The sequence below is a fragment of the Atta colombica genome, unplaced genomic scaffold, assembly GCF_001594045.1.
Source record: "Atta colombica isolate Treedump-2 unplaced genomic scaffold, Acol1.0 scaffold21, whole genome shotgun sequence".
Taxonomy (NCBI): domain Eukaryota; kingdom Metazoa; phylum Arthropoda; class Insecta; order Hymenoptera; family Formicidae; genus Atta; species Atta colombica.
Genome location: NW_017259305.1, coordinates 2,226,992 through 2,233,873, shown reverse-complemented (window position 1 = coordinate 2,233,873; position 6,882 = coordinate 2,226,992).

Genomic DNA, 6,882 nt, shown 5'->3' with positions numbered 1-6,882 from the left:
AAATTAATGTAGAATAGAAAGATTCAGGACTACCATCGATGTAGAGCGAAAAAAGAGGAAAAATGACTCTTTTTATTAAGAATGTGATTAAAAAGTAATAAAAAGTGACTATAATTAAGATACATGGTAGTTACTATTATTATTTTAAATACATATTATTTTAAATACATAAAAAATATATAAAAGAAAATAATTTAATATATATTCTGCAAAAGGAAAAAACTTCACTGGAACTTATTCTTTGGTGTAAATTACATTCAGTACAAAGGAATTTTTTACTTAATGTAACTTAAGAACAATATGAATTTTATATGCTAGACACGAAAAAATCTAATATATTCTAGAATATAATTCTAGGTGTCATTATTCTCAATTCAAGCCTTTTAAAAAAACTAGTTATAAGAGTAGATTTACATTTCTCTAGTTTTGTACGTAGTGGCTCAACCTGAGAATGACTAACTGAAAGTTCACGACATCATTTATCATGTAATTTTTATAATTTTTTCATTACTTACAGTACGAAGTATGCTTGAAGTATTTTTTATATTGCCATCCGTTTACTTTTAAAATATCACAAATCACAGAAAATCATCACAAATCTTCGAACCAAAACACAAATTCGCCGGAATAGCACTGATGCCTCACTGATCAATGTAATTATATTATGTAGATGCGCAATACTCGCGAGCCGATTTTTGAATGTGATTTTGAGGCTATCTAAAAATTCATGTCGCATTACAGCAAAAATACTATTAGGTGTACAACTTTGCTTCCGCTGTTTTTCTATAGATGGCTTTAGCGGTAAGTAGTGGTCGAAATAAATAGATCATAGATGTCATACAATAAACTTGGACATCTGTCAACATAACCCCATAGAAATATTAGTCGATTTGTGTCTGCATCATAAAGTTATTCTCGATTGAAAATGTCAGTTTACGAGCCAAATTCTCGTCTTTTGCGGGAGGTTTTAATTTTTTGCTTCAATATGAAGAAATCTGCAGCTGAGGCTCATCGAATGCTCTCAAATACTTATGGTGAGGTACGCTATTAGTGAAAGGACGTGTCGTGAATGGTTTCAACGCTTCAAGAACGGTGATTTTGACGTCGAAGACCGACGTAGCGGTGGAAGAGAGGTTTTCGAAGATGCAGAATTGGAGACATTACTTGAGCAAGACTCGTGTCAAAATCAAGAAGAATTGGCACGATCATTGGGAGTGACTAGTGCAACAAGCCATTTCAAAACGCCTCAAAGCCATGGGAATGATTCAGAAGCAAGGAAATTGGGTGCCGTACGAATTGAAGCCGAGAGATGTTGAACGGCGTTTGTTTGCTTGTGAACAGCTGCTTGAAAGGCAGAGACGGAAGGGATTTCTGCATCGCATTGTGACTGAGGACGAAAAATGGGTTCATTACGATAATCCCAAGCGCAGAAAATCATGGAGAGTTCCCGGCCATGCTTCCACGTCGACGGCCAAACCGAATATTCACGGCTCCAAGGTCATGTTCTGTATTTGGTGGGACCAGCTCGGCGTAGTGTATTATGAACTGTTAAAACCGACTGAAACAATCACAGGCGATCGGTATCGAACGCAATTGATGCGTTTGTGCCGAGCATTGAAAGACAAACGGCCGCAATACAACGAGAGACACGATAAAGTGATTTTGTAGCATGACAATGCTCGACTCCATGTTGCGAAAGTGGTCAAGACATACTTGGAAACGTTAAAATGGGAAGTCCTACCCCACCCGCCGTATTCTCCAGACGTTGCTCCCTATGACTATCACTTGTTTCAATCAATGACACACGGCCTGGCTGACCAGCACTTCCGGTCTTATGAAGAAGTAAAAAATTGGATCGATTCGTGGATAGCCTCAAAAGATGACCAGTTTTTTTCGACGCGGGATTCGTACGCTACCCGAAAGATGGGAGAAAGTAGTGGCCAGCGATGGACAATACTTTGAATCATAAATGTATAAGTTTTTTACAATAAAGCCTCGAATTTCGGAAAAAAAACGGCGGAAGCAAAATTGTACACCTAATATTACAACGTTATTGCAATATTTATTATAAGATTTTGTACTATATATTGTAGTAATGTAACTTAACTTTAATCTCGATTTAACTTACTTTTCGTTTGTTTCTAATCTTTAGAACTACAAAAGATGAAGATAAACTGAACTGAGATTAAAATTAATCTATATTGGTAGAAATGGACATTAATCGGGTTTAATAATATTCATAGTTAGAAATTAACTAATCATTCCATTTTTCAGAGGAATATAGTTATTAGATCGGTTTCATAACTACAGATATTATGAAACCCGATTAAATGTGCGGTGTAAACGTGATCATTAATTCCTATTCTTCTAGGTCCTTTACTTTATTGGGTTTATACACAAATCAATATATACAAGTCTTAACACTCAAAATGAATCGCAGAAATCGAAATCGACACAATAGATAAGAATCATTCTTATTTCTTATTGATTTTTGAACAAGGATAGGATAACTCTTGTGTCAATTCTTTTTCTGTCTTTTGCTGAAAATATTTTAAATATTGCTGCTGCTGAAATAATATTGCAAAAAGAAGTCTTCACAATATTTCTGCAACATTGAAATGTTGCAGCAATATTGCTACAAGTTTCTGTGCTGTACGGATAAATCATTACTATAGGAAGTAGAAGAACTTGGTTATTTGGTGATACATAGGTACAGAGAGATGATATATAGAGAGAGATAAAAGAACGAAGTATAGCAAAATACAAGTATTTAACTTCATTTTTCTTTCAGCTTGATGTGATACATCTTCACCTGGATTGCGTTCAGGAATTATGCTTAGATAACTCTAGAGTGCATTTTTGTTACAATATACGTGACGTTACAATATACGTGACTAGTTTAGAGTTATTTGGGCTATAAATTATATTTAATTCCTGAACGCAGCCCAATTTGGAATATACGAAATTTTTAGCGGATCGGATTTATGCCCAAAACGTATACAGTTTGGATTAAATATATTAAATTCAATGCATAAAACATATCACACCTCCTCGCATCATATCTCTCGTAATGAATGCAAGATTAGGATTATTATCTATTATGTTTAATATATTATATATTCACCATTTATATTCCATAATAAAACTTTCTAAACACATTTAATAAGTTACTGCGTCATTTTACATATTTCCAATTATTATTTATAAATCTTTTATAAGCCATATTTTCTGAGATTCCTGTGTGTGTGTGTGTGTGTGTGTGTGTGTGCGCGCGTGTGTGTGTGTGTGCGTGCGTGTGTGTGTGCGTGCGTGTGTGAACACGATAAAAATGCAAAAATTTTTAAAAGTTTCTCTTATAATCATATTTAATTTTACATAAAAACTAAATATTTCTTATTTCTAATTTTTTTTTAATAGTAGACGTTTTTATCGGAATAATATATTTAATTTTAAACATAATGAACCATACTCGATAAATTAAGTTTGCGACATACGTACCAGAATTACTCTAATATCATCATACTATGTATATGTATTATACATATGTACCGTTTGTGCGTGTGTATATGTGTTTATATAGCTATATCTGTATAACATTACATATATTTGTATACAATGTATTAAAGATAATTACTTTTATAAGATGTATATAAGTAAACACAACAGAGTGAATATCGACATAAGTAGTATATGGACAGCCATGGAGCGTCAAAACAAATCCTCTCCACATCTCCCTTCGGCATCGTGAGCGTGGTCTGTACGAGTCAGTCTGAAAAAGGGCGCCAAGGATTGTTTTGATTGGCCAAGGAGTGAAGTATGGGATTAATCGAGTAATTTAATAGTGTGTGCTGGTTCGCCTTACTTGACAAAGATCTGATTGGCTCGCCCCGTACCTATCCGTAAGGTGATTGGAGAAAGGGGTGATAGAGAACCTCTGACAAAATGGAGAGTAAAGTCCGAAAAAATAATGAGTGGAAATTGGGACTGTAACATTTTTTTGTCATGAGGACAAAATATTAGGCATGAATAGCGGGCGATTTTATGACATTTTTTTTGTTGGCGCGGCAACAAAGTAATGCCTCTGACTTGTTGGCGTTTGTGAATGTTTTTATTTATGAAAGATGAGATCTTACACGAAAATTAGGGAAAATCTAGAGAAAGTCTTATTTTTTGCTAGGAAGAATTGAGGAGATAAAACAAGAACGAACATGTTCAACTGGCGCGACGTCTTCGAGCATTACTTTAAAAAAATGTTTTCTATATTTTATGTATTTAATTATGTACATTATCTAAGTCTGTAATACAGGAGAAAATGTATTGTATTTATTGTAAATGTGAGTGAGGGAATAGGAGTAAGAAATAGATGCTATTTACAAATTCAAAATATTATATGAAGTAGTTATTTTATTTTTTTTGAAAGAAAGTTTTTTTGAACATGACGGCATACAGCATAAGAATTTATGTTTACAATGAAGAAAAATTTTATGAAATATAATAGCTGTATGATCAATCGGTCATTTTGCTACAATCAGAGGTAAACAGACTGGCTAAGATTATAATTATGAAATGTAGAAATACACATGTAGAATTACACATGAAATGTAGAAATACACAGGAGTATTGTCTACAAGTTTAAAAAAGTATTCCTTGTAGCGTTATCATATTCCAGCGATACATGATGGAGTTTCGTCGAAATCACAAGAGGAATCTTGGATCTAAAGACGGCAAGGCATAGCTATCGAAATAGTTCCTGTTCCGTTCCTGTTCATCGATGTAGAAGGCGATCCAGTATTGGCCAGATCGATTGTAATCGCCCGTGTTAGCAATAATGGCAATCAACCTCGTCCACTTCCTCGGCAGTCGATCGGCAGGATAGACTCCCGACACTGAGATGATGTAATGCGTTTAAAACTTCCAGCGAATTCATTTCTCGTCGTCGAAGAGCGTAAGAGAGGAAATGTTTGCGTAAATTCAAGATGTACCTCTTTTGCTGGCGTGCGATGTAAAGCTCCCAAAAATACTCGATTGTGAGACGTTAGTGTTAACTTTATCTCTACCAGTCAACGAGTCGAATTTTGGAAGATCTTTTTTCTCCTCGCTTGTTTGTCCTCATTCTGATTTGTCTTTTCTGTCACGATATTTTTCTTTCACGCTTCAATGCTGCAAATGATATCGTGTTTCTGATTTTTAAATTGAATTGAAAAATTTAATTTAAAAAATTCCCACTATCTGTCTTTTCGCTTTCGACGTCGCTCTCGCTCCAATTTTCTGAAGGCTATCGTAACTTAAATTGCTGCTATTTCGTATAGTGAGCCAACATTTCAATTTATAAGCGTTGCGTAAGGAGCAATGTGATTCGATGCTGATTTGAAATCCATGATGCGTGCAGCATTCACGATCTTCAAAATCTGATAGATTTTTGAAAGCTGGAGAAATTCCTTCCAGATTATATACGTTTCTAGAGAGTAGATTACTCAGAAAACGTGTCTTCTCTGGTATAGATGTAGCGTGCGTGTCGTGTAATGTCACGCAGATGTATCATAAAGTTTTTTTGACTTGATGTTTCCATCGATTTCGTGATAATTTCGTGTAAGCCAGTTGTTTTCTCGTCTTATTCTCTCGGGTAAATCGTCAAATGAACAAGGTGACGTCATAATCCAGTGTCCGGTGATGGTCGCATTAATTGCTAAAATCACGACTTCTTTCGGAATAAAGTTTTCTTCGACATCGCGAAAACCTTGTATGTCGATGACTATATCTATTACGATATTTGAATTTTCGCTCTTCTTTTTACGTCACGAAATGCTGGCATCGGTGTCGCAAACAAGACTGAAGTTTTTTCATCATCTCGCGTCCAATTAGATGAGAAAAAAATGTGTAGGGAGGAAAATAATTTTTTTCGCGGAAGCCATAGAGCTAACAGGAAGAGTCGACAAATGACTTGACGCGAGCAGTCATTGTCGATTTCTAAAACGTTATCAAACTCGGCATAGACGATGCAATTAATAATTACGGAAAGAGCTTTTTCGAATCTCATTTCTAATCGTAAGCTTCCGTGTTTTACGAGATTTCAATGTCCTGCGCAATTAGCGGATAGATCTGGAGTATGATCGAAAACGAAAAGAATGTAGCCATTGGCGTAATCGTCTCTACTTATAGAATTACTCTCGTTCAGAATGCCGGTTTCCAAGAATAATGTGATAAACTTCAACGTAGAGCGGTTCGTCTTTCGAAAAATTTGGTTGTATCAATCTACTGAGAATTTGCGGCGTACAGCGAAAAGAAATTATAAAGTAATTTTTAAGAAATTATAAAGAAATTATAAAGAAATTATAAAGAAATTAAATGAGTTCAATTTTTTATCGCTGTTAAATGCCTTGTTATCGATAAAGCCGACTATTATTTGTTTCGGCAGCTGTCCGAGTTTGCATTATCTATCGATTCCCTACGACGCCGGCATGTATCATTATACAATATTTTAACTTCGACTCTCGTAAGGAAATACTTGGCAGTAGTTTTACTCAGCATTCTAGCATATACGAGTAGCACACCCGGGCTTATTTTTGCTCTTCTTACGAGTAGATTTGTGTCAAGAATGCATATTTTTGATATCGTTTTATTCTCCATAAGACAAAATGAATCTTTCGAACGCACGAGTCTCATTCTAACTTCCACTTCGTTAATTAAAATTTATCTTGATTGAAAACGTCGCAATGAAAGTGGCCAATGAGATCTAGCGCGTGATTTCCTTGAATGTATTGCGCGCGTCTCTCGAGCGCTGTATTTGGATTTGACGAGTCCAATGTGTTATCCATGTAACCAGGAAAACTGCGTCCCATAAGCAAGAAGTTAAAGGGGGTTTTTGCGGATGAAGCATAATTT